The sequence below is a fragment of the Sapajus apella genome, unplaced genomic scaffold (assembly GCF_009761245.1).
Source record: "Sapajus apella isolate SASKATOON/1434 unplaced genomic scaffold, GSC_monkey_1.0 scaffold30, whole genome shotgun sequence".
Lineage (NCBI taxonomy): Eukaryota > Metazoa > Chordata > Mammalia > Primates > Cebidae > Sapajus > Sapajus apella.
Genome location: NW_022436970.1, coordinates 4505741 through 4522809, shown reverse-complemented (window position 1 = coordinate 4522809; position 17069 = coordinate 4505741). Strand labels below are relative to the sequence as shown.

At 42.8% G+C, this 17069-nt stretch overlaps 1 protein-coding gene and 1 long non-coding RNA gene across 3 annotated transcripts in view; both read left to right on the top strand.

Moving 5' to 3' along the window:
- ALPK2 (alpha kinase 2) overlaps positions 1-17069 on the top strand; it is a 137494-nt gene that overhangs the window by 58768 nt on the left and 61657 nt on the right. The window lies entirely within an intron of this gene.
- On the top strand, positions 1993-6078 carry LOC116561720. The gene is made up of 2 exons (XR_004273572.1): positions 1993-3807; positions 4387-6078. It is a non-coding gene; the product is annotated as an uncharacterized LOC116561720 (long non-coding RNA).

Genomic DNA, 17069 nt, shown 5'->3' with positions numbered 1-17069 from the left:
ACTTATACACATCCTCCTGTACACTTCAAATCATCTCTAATTACTCATAACACCTAATATAATGTAAGTGCTATGTGAGTTGTTATACTCAATTGTTAAGAATAACCATTTTAAAAGTTGGTACATGTTCAGTAAAGACGCAATTTTTCCCCAAATCTCTTGGGTCTATGGTTGGTTGAATCCAAAATGTAAAACCCACGGACACAGAGGGCCGACTGTATACAGATGTACAAGCCCCACCCCAGAGGTCCTTATTTCAGTAGATGTAGGCTAGAGCTCAGGCATGCGTGCCCTTATGGAAGCTCCAGCTGACCCTGGGTAATGGAGGCACAGCATGGCTGAGAGTCCTGGAGCCCACATGGAGCTAAACCCTGGCGGGTGGGGGTGGCAGTAGGAGCTCCAAGTTCCACCTCTGCCAAATAGGGCTGCAGAGAGCTAAAAGCTATACAGCTTGTGATGCACTTTTCTTGGGGATTCTGGAATCTTTGTCCCTCATTTCCCACAATCTTAGCCAAGGATCAGAGCATCAGGTTATTCGATATTACTTTTCAAACAGAGGCAATGGTATTCTTCACACATAAGGCTTTCCTTCCCTAGTGCAATATATGCATTCCAGAAACACCTCACATTCTAAAAAATCACACACTTAAAGTATAAGGGATTTGGGGAAAATTAGCATCCCCAAGAGGTTACTTAGGAAACAAACCATTTTGAAACCTGAAACTAACAAAATCAGAAATGTGCCCGGGAAGCTCATTTGAACTATCCAGGGAGGTGGCCCAGGCCGGCAGGAAGCCACCATAGCAGATATTAAAAACACACAATATAGGGCCCGGTGTAGTGGCTCATGCCTGTAATCCCAACACCTTGGGAGGCCGAGGTAGGCGGATCACGAGGTCAGGAGATCAGGAACATCCTGGCTAACACAGTGAAACCGTGTCTCTACTAAAAATACAAAAAAATTAGCTGGGCGTGGTGACGCATGCCTGTAGTCTCAGCTACTCTGGAGGCAGAGATGGGAAGTTCCCTTGAACCCAGGGAGGTTGAGGCTGCAGTGAGCCAAGATTGTGCCACCGCACTCCAGCCTGGGTGACAGAGCAATCCTCGGTCTCAAAACAAAACAAAACAAAACACAAAACAAAAACAAAACCAACACCACCACACACAACGTAATAGAGTGGAGATGCTGAAAAGCTTCCAGATGGAGCTAGTGGGGGGTGCTGAGACCTCGAAGACAGAGGTGGGTGTCTGAGCCAGCAAAGCTGCTGTTAAGGTGGGCCTGGGGAGCCACACAACCTGTCTTTAGACACACAGGCCTGCAGTGTGCTTCTTAGGACAGAGAACCCCCGACAGTAGGCTGCATTTGAAATTCTGTTAAAATACAACTCAATAGGGTCCCTGCTGCCCATGCAAAAGCTGACTTAAAGGCTTTGTTTTCCTGCTCAATTTTCTTTAATTTATTCCAGCTATTCTGGTTTCCTTTGCCAATGCAGTGAGTGGGTTACACTGACATCACTCCCCTGTAGCCCAGTCTCACAGAGCTAACTCATTATGGAAACCTGTCATGGCAAACAGACTACACTGAGGATTTTGATGTCTCATGTTCAGGTGGCCCAACTCTGCTTGGAGTCCTCAGGGCAGTGTCTTAAAGTGAGGGCCTCGACAATTTGCATTGGAATCACCTGATTAAAAAAAAAAAAAGCACAGATCCCTAAGTTTTACCCCAGACTTGCTGAACCTGCATTTTTATTATTATTTATTTATTTATTAGAGGCAGAGTCTCACTCTGTCACCCAGGCTGGAGTGCAATGGCGCAGTCTCGGCTCACTGCAATCTCTACCTCCCAGGTTCAAGCAATTCTCCTGCCTCAGCCTCCCAAGTAGCTGGGACTACAGGGGCTGGCCACTATGCCCAGGTTTATTTTTTATTTTTATTTTTTTTTTTAGTAGTAGAGACAGGGTTTCGCCATATTGGCCAGGCTAGTCTCGAACACCTGACCTCAGGTGATCTCCCTGCTTTGGCCTCCCACAGTGCTGGGATTATAGGTGTGAGTCACCATGCTTGGCCTGAACCTGCACTTTAATATGCTGCCTGAGGATTCTCTTAGGCTTTAAAGTTTGGAAGCCATGGGTTCAGTTAGATGGACCTAGAACGGTACTACAACTTTTCCAGGCATTTCTGTAAAGACTCACAGGAGCCTGGAAATAATAGGAAGTTTAGGATCCTCAAGTGTAACCCCCTTTGTCCTAAGAGGAAAAACAAAAACTCATGATTAGAATTTTCTTCTGCTTCCTAATTGGCTTGGTATAAACGCAGCTTGTTCTTCACCTGTCCAGGAACTGAAATAAATACAGATCCTGATTTATTGTAACTAATCCAAAACAGGTGTGCCTTTTACAGCTGTGTTTTATTTTGAGGAGTAGTTCAGTGGCAGGAATTTGGGTGGCAGCAGGGGAGGCTGGTGAGAGGAGGGTCACTTGGCAGTAAGGTGGGTTTTAGTCCCTGTACCAAATCCTCACCACTGCCTGCTGTTGGAGCTGAGTGCCAGAGACATGGCCTCTCTTGGTCTTTCTTGGTCTTCTTTGGCTATGATAGAAGATAAACTTGCATCTCTAAAAGGAGATGGAAAAAGCATTGAGCTAACCAATCATGTATCAAGGCAAATGATAAAGCTGTGGTCATCAAGATAGTGTGGGAGTTGCCGTCAATAGATAGATAAACCAAACTGAGGAAAAAGTACAGAATTCAATACTGGAATTTGGTTTATGGATAGAAATAGTCTTTCAACTTGTAGGGAAGAGACAAGTACTTCAATGCTGACGCAATTAGCACCATATAGGAAAAATGTCAGTGCCTTACAATGGACCCCAAATAAACTCTGCTGTTATTTGATCTCTGAGTTAAAATTCATAAAAAACTAGAAAGTACTGAAAAAAATTTTCAAAATGATTTTCATGATCTTGAGAGATATAGGATCTTCTTGGGACAAGAAGAACAAAATAAAAAGAAAGAAAAAGAAAGAAATATCAATAATTTTGATTTTGTCAAGTTAATTTTTTTCTATAGAACAAAAATACCACAAAGAAAATTAAAGTGACACACTCTGTATGTAGGACATTGTAATAGACAAAGATTATTTTCCAAGGTGTATAAAAATCAAATAGATAAAACACCCCTCACAATTGAATTGTTCTTAAAAGGTAAATATATATGAAGTTCATGGAAGAGATAAATGAACAATAAATATGCAAGAAGATGCTCAACCTTATGAGTAATTAGGAAAATACAAATTTTAGAGATATGACATCTTTCATCAGATAGATAAAAAATTAAAAGTATAATGTCAAGCTGATATTAGAAGGAAGTGAGTACATTGCCAGTAAAAGAGTAATTTGGCAAAATCTCTTAGAACTGAAAAGGTCATTAGCCGTGATGCAGCAGTTTCACTTCTCAATACTGACTCTTGAGAGAGGCTTGCATGAGGGCCCAAGGAAGCATTGACATCATGAGTGTCGTAGAATTGTTTCTAAGGAAACATTTCTAAGGAAATGTTCATGGGTAACTGGCTAAATAAAATGTGGCCTGCTAAAATGATGGACACCTCAAAACAATAGAATTAGAATGGTACATTGAAGAAGAATACATGCAATATACACGATTTATGCCACCCAACTATTCCACAGTAGTATATGTTATTTGTGTATACATATATAAACACATAAAATTATTTTTTAAGTCTGGAAGAATACATTCAAAATAATAAGATTAACTCTGGAGAAGGAAACAAGAAACCTAACATCTGGAGAGGTGATTAGTAATGTTTTAAATTTTTAAGAAAATTATTTTTTCAGATATTATTGAAAACTATTTTTTTTTGAAGGAAGATATAAACTAGGAGCTAGAAATCCTTGATTTTAGTCCTGGTTCTGGTATTAACTAACTGTATTTATCCCTGGGTAATTTCTTTTCCTCTCTTTGGGCCTCTTTCCTCAGTATAAACTGAAGGGGTTAAACATGAAGATCTGTAAATTTCCAAGGCACTGAGGTCCTGTGAATGCCTAATTTTACATCAGCTGCCAAAATAAATATCAAATAAAGTGGAAGAGACTGTGGCTCTCAAGGTGAGGAAGTCTATCAAGTATAAAAGAAAAAAAAAAAAGATAAATCTGATGATGTAAGAATGTTGCACAATACCCCCCACCAAAAACTGATATTAAAAAAAAAAAAATACTCCGAAAAGCGCTTGTGATGTACAAAGAAAGTGATGTAAGAAAAGATGAATAGCTTATAAAAATGAACAAAGACATCGAATATGCAATTCATAAAATTCATCATAAACTTATCAATGCCATTCCTTTCTCCTTTCCTCCCTTTCTCAATTTTCAGAGATTGTTCTTAAAGTGATAATACCTCATGCTAATAAGACTGTGTGGACACAGATTTTTCTGTTACACTGCTGGCAAGAGTGTAAATTAGTACAACCCTTCTGGATGCCAAATTTGTGATATTTACTAATCCTTTAACACGTAAATTTTGGCCCTGTAATTAGCTTAAGAATATTATCAGAAGTATAAATAGAACCATTGGGACAAGAGTTTTTATTGTAACATGGTTCACAATAATGGAACACTGAGAACAATCTAACAATGGAGGAATAATAAAATATATTATGGTACAAAATTCTTTGGACTATTAAGGCATTAAAAATCATGCCTTCAAAATATTTAAGGATATTTTAAAAATGCTTGGAAGCAATTTCAAAGCAATTATATATGTTGTCTCTTCCCTTGAGAAACTTACAGGTTTACGAGAGAAAGATTAGTCTCTTTGCCTGTGGCCACACCATTTATTGGCAGAACCAAAACTACCGTATTGGTCATTTTTCCCAGTTTAATGCCCTTATACCTCATGGCAATTCTAGCCTAAATGAGTCCGTCTTAAAGTCACTTCTTTCACTCTTACCTGGCAATACATTTCATAGTTTTATAAACAATGTCTGGTAACTGACATTTCACAGTTTTATAAACAAAATGCCTCTATTCCTCCTTTCTAGCTGTTTCACAACATAAACTCTACTCTGGTTTACTGGAAAAATAGTACGCATATTACAATACTATAGCTTTTTAAAATCCCTTAAGAGACAAAAAAAAAAAAAAAAACCAGCAAGAGAATATTTTTCTTTGATCACTGAGGGAATAGTGTGATCATGAATAGATATTGAAAGTTAGATGCTGGATAGGAGTCCCTCAAAGTCCAAGGGCTCTAAAAATGAGTATTATAAAAAATTAAGCCACTAGATATGGATAAAATTTCCTCTTACCGTATTTCTAGAGCCATATACAGTAAGACTGTATCATATGAGCTGCCAAATTCCCACAGGGGGAGTATCACTCATACGATGCTATGGACTAATGTTTTTATCCCCTAAAAATTCATAATAACCTCCAATGTGATACTGTTAGCAGGTGGAGTCTGTGGGAAGTAATCAGGTTTAGATGAGGTCATGAGGCTGGAGCCCCATGATGGGATTAGAACTCTTGTAAGGAGAGACACCAGACAGCTTGTTTCCTCTCTTCTTTCTGCCATCTGAGGACACAATGAGAAGGCAGCCACCTGCAAGTCAGGAAGAGAGCCCTCACCAAGAACTCAATCAGAAACACCTTGATCTTGGACTTCCCAGCTTCCAGAACTAGAAGAAATAAATGTCTCTTATTTAAACCACACAATATATGGCCTTTTGTGATAGCAGCCTGAGCTAAGACATAAATTCACTCTCAGAATTTACATCCATAGCTCCAGGTAATTTGGGAGCTGTTTGGTACACAAATGTAGTGAACTACTAAAGGCGTCCCTGTAGTCTAAAATAGCTTCCATGCATACCTAATTTATACCAGAGGTTACTCTATTCACTGGGAGACTGTAAGTTCTTACGAATGATGATGTTGATATTGTGTTCATGGCATGACACCAACTGACAATTTAGTAAGGCATTTTTCTGAAATGGAATTGTTATTTACCAAAAGTAAGCAGTAAGTCACAAATCACATCAGTCAGTTCTGTCATTTAAAAGACTAAAAATGAAACCATCTTGGAGTTGCATTTTTAGATCATGATCTCAGCTTCTATACCACGTCAAAAGTCTGCGCTGATGGTAGGGAGAAACAAGTGTTATCATCCACAAAATTACAACCGTTTATTGAATATTTGTGTGTTTCAAATACTATGTTAATGCCCGACCCTTGGCATTTCTGGTAGTCCATGTAACAATACCATGAGCTGGCCTACAAGACTGAACGAGGTTAATTAACATGCCCAGGGCACCTCTATCTGTACGTGACAAAACTGGAACTCAAGTTTCATAAGAAAATCAGATCAACACAGCACAGATTGAAGTGGGTGAAGGTGAGGATGATCACTGAATATTGGCTAACTGTAGAGTCAGAACAGCTCAGGTGAAAGAACCCATGGATTGGCCTCAACATCCAGATTATTGATGAATGTATTCAATTGCTCCCAAGGCAGGTGCTGATAAGGCCCTGCCCCATAGCTACACCGTCCACCTAGGTTCCCTGCAACTGCAGGTGAAGGCAGTTTCCACCACCTGACAGCTCCCAGAGCCTGAGAACTTCATGAGCTGGGAGGTTGCTTGACCACACCAGAAGTACATCTGGAAGTCAGGAAAGTCCTCCACCAATGGGATGGGAGTTGGTAGAGAATGTCCCAGACTCCCTAGCCTCCTGTGGAGTGAGTCTAAGGCATTCATCACACGATTCCTTAGAGGATCCCCATGATCAGGCCCCTGTTGTCCACAGCAGCAACACAGTCATTCATTCATGTCCCATTTCCTGGTGGTTTTTCTTCTCTGTCTTGTATTTCCCCTTTCTCCCCATGTTTTCTGGGATCATCTCCTGAATAAACATTGTATCCACATTCTTGTCTCAGGGTCTGCTTTCTGTGGGGGGTCAGGGGGCGGGGGGTGGGGGCGGATCTTCAATTAAGAAAATTTCCTAACAGCTACCATTAAGGTTGAATCTCCTGTCCTCCAGAACTCTAAGAACATCCCCTCTTAGGTTTGACCTTAAAGGATTCTGACCCATTCCTGAGGGTCCAGTGTTCCAATGTTGCTTATTTCATCACCCTTTCCCCTTTCAATATTTCAGCATCCTTGCATAACCATCCAGCCCTGACTCACACCCTCCCCAGCAGTCCTATACCTCTTTATTTTACTGACTTTAGAGCCTTTGCTGTACATCACACTGGGGTTAGATTGGTAGTATACTTATTTGTCTCCTCCGCTAGGTTTTTAATTCCTTGTGGGTCAGTGCTGAGCTTTCTTGGGCACACACAGTATCTGACAGGAGATCTCAATAAATGTGGAGTTGAACATTGTCATGTGATCTGATAGGTTCACCTGTTACAGGTGATTTAAACTCAGCAGGTATGACAACTTCAGAAGCATTGTAACCCCAAATAATACAAAAATATCTGAATCACAGTAATTCATTTGAAACTATTCAAAGATATAAAGAAAAGTAAATCTCTCACTGGCCATTCTGGGGCATAGGTCTGCTGGGAATTAGGATCTGAAAAGTCAGCATCTAACTACCTGAGAACTCAGACTGGGTAAATTCTCCAACTCTGGAAAAGGAATAATACCCAATTTCTTTTTCCTATGGAATGAAGGCAACAGAGAGTGCCTAAGGGACCCCAGCCCCTGCAGTAGACTGTCCATGCCCACTTAACAGCATGGTATGCAGAAAAATCCCCTCCAAAGGCATCTACATTCTGATTCTCAGAACCTGTGAATATGGCAAAAGGGACTTTGCAGATGTGATTAAGGTTATCAACCCTGACGTGGGGAGATTAGCTTGGATTACCCAGGTGGTCCTACTTGGTCCCAAGGGTCCTTATAAGTGGAAGAGGTAGACAAGAGCATTGGTCAGAGAAAGATTTGAAGATGTTACTGTGCTGGCTTTGGAGGTAGTGAAAGTGCCACGTGCCAAGGGATGTGGACATCTCCAGAAGCTGGACAGAAGGGATTCTCTTTTTGTATTAGTCAGTTTTCATGCTGCTGATAAAGACTCAGAGGAAAATAAGGTTTAATGGACATACAGTTCCACATGGTTGAGCAGGCCTCACAATCATGGTGGAAGGCAAGGAGGAGCAAGTCATGTCTTACCTGGACGACGGCAGACAAAGAGAGAGCTTCTGCCAGGAAACTCCCATTTTTAAAACCATCAGATGTTGTCAGTCTCACTCATTATCATGAGAACAGCCCAGGAAAAACCCAACCCCATAATTCAATCACCTCCTCACTGGGTCCCTCCCATGACATGTGAGAATTGTGGGCATTACAATTCAGGATGAGATTTGCATGGGGACAAAGCCAAACCACGTTCAAGATGAGATTTGGGTGGGGACACAGCCCAACCACGTTCAAGATGAGATTTGGGTGGGGACACAGCCCAACCACGTTCAAGATGAGATTTGGGTGGAGACACAGCCCAACCACGTTCAAGATGAGATTTGGGTGGGGACACAGGCCAACCACATCACTCCCCTAGAGCCTCCAGAAGGACATGGCCTCGCTGACACCTTAATTTTAGCCCAGCAACATTCATGTTGGACTTCTGACCCCCCAAACCGTAAAGTGATAAATCTATGTTGTTCGGAGCCACTAAATTCATGGTGATTTGTTACAGCAGCCATCAGAAGCAGAGACAGAGTAGGTAATTTGAAAATAACGTACCTGAAGGCGAGTCTGGATATCCTTCCTTGAGTTTTTACTTCAGGCATCAAAGAAGAAGCCCATTCCTCATGCAGACTTTACAAATTCCAGTTGTTCTTGGCATAGAAAATCTGATGTGGAAGAGAAAATAACATGAAAAATGGCAATCTACCTGACATGAAGCCAGCTTCATTGAGAGTAAACATCACACTTAGGGACTCAGGAAGCCTCAGAGGGTAAGGCCCAAGTCAGAGACTCCACAGCCAGTTGACTATAGAACCCCTGGGCCCTTTCAGGACTCTGCTTAGAACATTGCCAAGTCCACAGAATCACTGGTGTCTGGGTGAGCTCCTGGCCTCAGGATGCCTGTGATGGGATGGACTCCAGGAGAGTCTTCTGAGAAGGCCATACCCTGAATCAGACCCCAGGAAAGTCAAAGGAGCAAAGATGGAGCAAAGGAGGTAGTAGTTGGGGCAGGGATCCTCTGAGCAGCCTTTAGTGCAGGGTTTCTCAGCCTCCACACTACTGATATTGTGGGCCAGGTAATTCTTTGTTCTGGGCAGCTGCCCATGCATTGCAGGATGTTTAGCAGCATCCCTGGCTAGCAGCAATCTCTTCCTCTCACCTCCACCCCAGTTGTGGCCATCAAAAATGTCTCCAGATACTGCCACACGTCCCATGGGGCGTGGATAGGGGCAAAAATCTCCCCACATTAACTTTGGTAAATTCTATACTGTCACTAGTGACAGTTAGGAAAGAAAACAGTTATCTCATTAAAATTAGTGCTGTCCAATAGAAATTTAATGCAAGCCAAATATGTAATTTTTTATAAGTACAATCATGAGTTATGTAACCATCACCAGAACACTTTCATTATACCCGCAAGAAACCCATACGTATGAACAGTCATTCCTCTCCCCACCCTCCCCCAGTCAGTGGCAAGTCCTAATATACTTTGTCTTGAGTAGATTTGCCGATTCTGGACATTTTGTATAAATGTAATCATACAGTAGGTGGCTTTTGCGTGTCTGGCTTCTTTCACTTAGTGTAATGTTTCCAAGGGTCATCCATGTGGGAGCATCTATCAATACTTCACTCCTTTTTCAGGCTGAATAATATTCCACTGTATGGGTATACCAGCTTTGGTTTTAGTCATGTATCAGTTGATGGACGTCGGGTGGTTTTCACTGTGTGGCCATTATGAGTAATGCTGCTACGAACATTCATGTATGAGATTTTTTTTGTGGGCATATGTTTTCAATTATCTTGGGTAAATACATAGGAGTGGAAGTGCTGGGTAATTCTATCTGTAACCTTTTGAGGACTCGCCATACTGGTTTTCAAAGCAGCCATGCCAATTTACATTCTCACCAGCAGTGCATGAGGGTAAGACACTTATGTCTTTTACTTTTTTTGGAAGCCAGATTTTAAAAAAGTAAAAGATACAGCTGCAGTAAATTTTAATAACATATTTTACTAACTCAGTGTAACCAAATATCCTTTCAACATGTAAACAATATCAAAATTGTGAGATATTTTACATTTTTTTTGGTATTAAGTCTTTAAACTCTGGTGTATATTTTCTACTCAAAGCATGTCTCAATTTGGATGCTAATTATTCTTTGGAAATAATTGGTCCATATTTAAAGCTCACAACTAAGTTGGAAGGGTAGATTCACATGTCCAGATTGTTCCAAACCTATTAAAATTTTTTCTTAACATATATGATTTTTTTCCTAACATATGATAATTGCATCTATCAGTTTTAAATTTACATGTACAGTAATTAAAATTAAAAATTCAGTTCCTCCTTCAAACTAGGCATATTTTAAGGCTCACTAATCACATGTGGCTCGAGGCTCCCAGGTTGGACAGTCCAGCTCTAAGTGCTTTCTGTTGTCATTGTGATTTTTATATTTTTTAGAGACGAGATCTCATTTTGTCACCCAGGCTGCAGTGGTGTGATTGTAGCTCACTGCAACCTGGAAGCTTCTGGGCTCAAGGAATCCTCCCATCTCAGCCTCCCCAGTAGCTGGGACTATATGTATCCAACTCTATTGTAATTTTTAAAAAACTATTGCCCTGGGCCTCAGTGTTGGTTTTCTTTCCTCTTATACAGCTAATCCAATGACAAACTGGAGATATATACATATGTGTGTGTGTGTGTGTATACACACATATATGTAGTATGTACATAGTATGTATATATGTATATATAGACACACTACATATAGTTCAGATATATGTAATTCTTATATATACATAATTCTTTTTCTCTTTAATAGATTATTTTTTAGAGCACTTGTAGGTTCATGGAGAACTTGAGCAAGAAGTACAGAGATTTCCCTTCTATGTCCTGCCCCCACAAACGCACAGCCTCCCCTACTGCCTGCACCACATCAGAGAGTGTATTTGTTACAGTCGATGAACCTACATTCACACATCACCATCACCCAAAGCCCATGATTGACATGAGGATTCCCTCTCGGTGGTGCACATTCTGTGGGTTTGGACAGTGTCTAATGACATGCCTCCCCCACCATCGTGTGTCATTCTGTTCTAGAGGAATGGTGGCTTCCTGTATGGCAGTGTTCTCAGCTGCGGTCTACTGGTTTAGAGCAAGTGGCAAACAGCAGCCCTGGTCACCCATGAGCCCCTCCAGCCTCTCGGCCCTCTGGACCTTATTTCCAGTGGCCAGCCCTGCTGGGCAGCCCCCACTGCCAAGGCTTTAGTGTCCCAGTTGGCATCCTGGCAGCCATGCCACTCATTGGACAGTCTCCACTATGTCTCTTGTATTACTTTAAAAACAACATGCCATCCTGCCTCCAGGCCATCTCTCAGGTTACTGTGGAGCTACAGGACGAAAGAGGACACATTCCATTCATCTGTGAGGTCACAGGTCATTGGGCTTAGGAGACCTGATGTGGAATAGGAAGCCAGGGGATGGGGGCAGGTAGTGTTTGTCATGAGCATTCACCATGCAATGTCTAAGGGCTCATGTCTACAGTGAGCAGGGATCTCCCCAGGGGCAGGGATGCCACAGCCCAGTCCTCAGGCACTCTAGGTTCATACAGGACAGTGCTGGTCTTCTGGGGAGCTTGTCAAGATTCAGCAAGTCTGGGGAGGGGCCTGAGACCATGCATGTCTAACAAACTCCCAGTGATTTCCATCCTTGGTGTCATGAGGGCTTAGGGCTTTCCCCAGAAAGGATTAAATATGACCCACCCTTCCCTCCCAACTTCCTTTATCAGCGCCACTGCCCAGTAGCTAATTACAGTTCAGAAGTATTGAAGGTAGAAATTACGCGGCCTGGGCTAAGCACTTTGCAGGAGTTGGCTCATTTCATTATCTCAACAGCCCTATGAGATAAATCCTGTCAGCCCGACTCTACATCAGGAAGGCAAAGCGTTGCTTTGAATACAGTCTGTCTGGCTCCAGGCTCTGTCGCTGTCTATGAGGTTAAATAGCTTTCCTAATTCCATTTTAGGTCTGAGTTCCTTAACTCTCTTCAAAACTAAAATAACCGTCGATAACGGTGGTGGCCTCTGGTGAAGGTGACTGAGTGAGTGGCAGGATGGAAGGGACACAATGTTTTACTATATACCTGTTCACTATATACCTGTTTTGTACTCTGTGTGTGTGTGTGTGTGTGTGTGTGTGTGTGTGATCTAATCCAATAAATTAATGAATAGCTTTAAAAAATAGTTTTTAAGGTTGGGCATGTGGCTCAAGCCTATAATCTCAGAACTTTGGGAGGCCGAGGCTGGCGGATCACTTGAGATCAGGAGTTTGAGACCAGCCTGATCAACGTGGTGAAACCCCATCTCTACTAAAAATACAAAAATTAGCCGGGCGTGGTGGCAGGCACCAGTAATCCCAGTTTTTCAGGAGGCTGAGGCAGGAGAATTTCTTGAACCCAGGAGGTGGAGGTTGCCGTGAGCCAAGATCATGTCACGGCACTCCAGCTTGGGTGACAGAGAGAGACTCTGTCTCAAAAAAAAAAAAAAATTTTTTTTTTTAGAGAAGCCCATGAACTTCATAGTTAGAACCATGTACAAGCAGCAGAGCCTGTTCTCAGGGCAGGGGTGTGAGACAGTGGTCACCACGTTGGGCCACCAGCATCTCTGCTGAGATGGACGAGTTTCTTCAGGCCTCAGCCATGTCCCTCCTGTCCTCTGGGAGTGTGCAAGACAAAGCTGCACACTTTCCACCAGATGATAAAGGGTACACTTAGCACCTGGTTGGCAAGGTCATTTCCAGAGTAGGTAGACTTTATAATAACAATTCGATAGCAAATAGTAATATTGGTTAAAAATGGTGCTATTCAAAGTCAGATGCAAGAATTCTTTCCCTTTAGACAACTTGGCACAAGTCTGAATTGCTCAGTGCTTACCTTTGCTCTTTTGTGATATTATACATTGACAAAGAGGAGACTATCAGGATAATGACCAAGAAATGATTGGACTTAGCCATTGTGGGTACCTAGATATGATTTGAATCTCAGTGTTATCTCACTATTCTAAGCTAGTTACTGTGCTCCTGAAAATGTGAATTTTAACATATTTTAAAGAAATGCAGGTTAATTACTTCCAAATCCACATATGGAGTGAATCTAATTGTTAAGAAGGGTTTACAATAAGAGGCTCTGGCCTAACCAGTTGTGACTTGGACAACTTGAACTTGCAGCTTGAACTTGGAGTTTTCTGTGTTCTCATCCTCTTGAAGTGTTGTGTGTTAAGACTGTACCAGGCAGATCCTGCCCTATGCCTATTGAGCATGTATTAGTCCATTTTTATACGGCTATGAAGAAATACCTGAGACTGGGTTTAATGGACTCAAAGTTCCACATGGCTGGGGAGGCCTCACAATTATGGCAGAAGGTGAAGGAGGAGCAAAGGCACGTCTTACGTGGCGGCAGGCAAGAGCGTGTACAGGGGAACTGCCCTTTAGAAAACCATCAGATCTTGTGATACTTATTCACTATCATGAGAACAGCACGGGAAAACCTGCTCCCATGATTCAGTCACCTCCCCCTGGGTCCCTCCCATGACACGTGGGGATTATGGGAGCTACAGTTCAAGATGAGATTTGGGTGGAGACACAGCCAAACCATATCAAGCTGGTTCCAATGATGGGCATAAATAGGCTCATTAATCCCCTGGCCAGATCCTTTAAGTTTCCAGACCTGAGAAAAGGGAGGGCAGAGAAGCCTGTTACTCCATGGCTGATCTAAAGGGCCAACTGAGGCATGAGATACACTGATCTCAGGGACCTTAGGCAGGATCCTCAAGAGAATTAGAGGTTGAGGACATTTGGTAGGCTGCTGGGGAGGGGGCATCCCCCATGGGGTGGAAGGAGGGACACCTGCAGGTCAGTGTCCACTCCAAGATGGTGTAGTCTGCCTTATGATCAGGGCTGGTGGATCAGGATGTGGCCTTTGCTGATAGCGAGTGAGAAATGAACTCTGAAGCCCATCATGCTGACAGCAACCGTGGTGCCTAGTTTTCTTCTCCAAACCCCTGCAGTCAGAGACACAGGAGCAGCAGATTTCCTACTATTACTATTCTGAACCAACTCTGTGCTGGGCAGACTGCCCTCCTCTTCCACATAGGTCTACAATGTACAGCATCCACACAAATGAATATCCACCATTCTAGCCCCAAAGATGATAGCTGAGCTAACACATTTGTGTTAGTCTGTTTTCATACTGCTATAAAGAACTGCCCGACGGTGGGCATAGTGGCTCATGCCTGTAGTCTCAGCACTTTGGGAGGCTGAGGTGGGTGGATCACTTGAGGTCAGGAGGTTGAGACCAGCCTGGCCAACATGGAGAAATCCATCTCTACTGAAAATACAAAATTAGCTGGGCTTTGTGGTGCACACCTGTAATCCCAGTTAGGAGGCTGAGGCAGGAGAATCTCTTGAATCTGCGAGGCGGAGGTTGCAGTGAGCCAAGACCACGCCACTGCACTCTAGCCTGGGTAACAGAGTGAGACTCTGTCTCAAAAACAAACAAAAAAACTGCTCAAGACTGGGTAATTTATAAACAAAAGGGATTTAACTGACTTACACTTCAGCATGGCTGGGGAAGCCTCAGGAAACTTACTATCACAGCAGAGAGCGAAGGGGAAGCAAGGCACCTTTTTCACGAGGCGGCAGGAAGGAGAAGTGCCGAGTGAAGTGGGGAAGATCCTCTTAGAAAACCACCAGATCTCGTGATAACTCACCATCATGAGAACAGTATGGGGGAACTGCCTTCCTGATTCAATTACCTCCACCTGGTCTCTCCCTTGACACTTGGGGATTATGGAGACTGCAATTCAAGATGAGATTTGCATGGGAACGCAAAGTCAAACCATACCAACATTTATTAAGCACTTACTTGGTGTATCAAGTACTGGAGCAAGCAGTCTCCATCCCTCACGGAGCCTATTTGTAGCGAAACTCCCTGAGCCGGAGTCCTGAGGGAGGCTGATGCATTCTTAGCCTTCAGGCCCTGTGTCTAACCCATTCCCAAATCCTGTCTGTTCTAATTCCACAGTGTCTCCTGCACTGGAATCTTCCTCTCTGTATTAGATTCCAAGGGCTGCCATTAACAAAACACCCAGAACTGGGGTGCCTTCAAGCATGAGACTTTTATCTTCTCACAATTCTGAGGGCATAGTCTGAAATCAGCAGACAGTTGGCAGCATCGGTTTTCCCTGGAGGATTGAGAGAGAAGCCATTCCACACCTCCCTCCTAGTTCTGATGGTGGCCAGCAGTCCTTGGGGTTCCTAGCCTTGCAGCCAACATGAATCCAATCTCTGCCTCCATCATCACACAGCCTTCTTCCCTGTGTGTTTCTGTGTTCAATTTTTTATCTTCCTATGAAGACAACTGCCATTGGATTAGGGCCCACTCTAATCCACTGTGACCCCATCTTAATTTGATTACATTTGTAAAAACGTATTCCCAAGTAAGGTCACATTCTCAGGTACCAAGGGTCAGAACTTGAACCTGTCTTTTGGGGGACACAACCCACTCTCCAGTCCCGCAGCCACCACTGTAGCCCAGGCTTCCTAATTTCACCTGGGCCCCTGCCACAGCTTTCTTTCTAGATTACTAACAACCTGCTCTCCTTATAGAACACCTGATGACCCTAAGTCTTGATCACCTCCCTACACGGAATGTAAGTTTCAAGAAGACAGAGACGTTGGCTGGTAATATTTTCTTTAGAAGTTAGGACAAGGCCTGGAACATAGATGGCTTTCAACAAGTATTTGTTGAATAAAGGAATTAATGGATGTACCTGCCTCAGCAGCAAATATATTGATTCTATATTTTTCCTTGATATGCTCGTCCCTTCTCTTCTCTCTGAAATAGATTAATTTCTCTCATAGCAAATTATTTCTGTCACTGTGCTGGCCTTTACGTATAGTCATTTGTTTGCCCAGCTGGGATGTTATTCTGTGAGCTGGGTGGGGACAGACGCTAGGTCTGATTCATCTTGAAATGCGCAGAACAAACACAATGTCTGTCAATATTTGTTGAAAGGAATTAGATTAGTTAATGAGGCAAGGCAGAATCATGAAACATTATATTCCCCCACCCCCTCCAATTCACTGCCTCTATCACATTTGCAGAACTAGGGTGGGGGTGGAAGGTGGGGCAGGAGGTAAAATTGCGAATTCTGTAAGTTCCCCTTTCTGCTGATGCTTGAAAAATTATCTTTCTGAGTCAGCACAGGTATTTTGATACTGCCTTGAGATTTGGGGCATTTTTTTAAAGTGATGATTTAAAAACAAGTGCTTTCACATTTACCATCAAACTGATGGGGCTGGGTGGGAAAATAATCATCATGAGAACCATTTACTCCTTCACCTTTTAAATTTCTGGTTCAGGGTCTAAATCTGACCATAAACTTAAGGAACTATTAAGTCCTTGCCTCTCCATAAGCAGATAGCAGACCGCTCCACTCAGGCATGGGTTTGTCTTCATCAGAACATTCTGAAGGGGCTGGTGCTGACTGCAGGGTCTGGGAGGCTGGGCTAGTGACAAGGATAGTGACAAGGAATAGACTTGGCTGCACTGAATTCCACTCTCTGGACAGACTTTGTTTGGCACAGAAGTAGGCATAACTTCCAGGAGAGGGACAACCTCCCTATCATTGTCCTGCCACTAAAATCTCACTTGAAACCTTTCTATTCTCAAATCTACTCCACCCAGTCAAGTGACTGTGCTTCACTGCTGATTGCGTACAGCAAACTGGAGACCATGGAGTGGGGGCCTGAAGACAGGCTGAGAAAGGAATGGATTGCTGTAGTGGGTTGAATCCTGTTCCCTGCAGTTCTGTGCACCTGG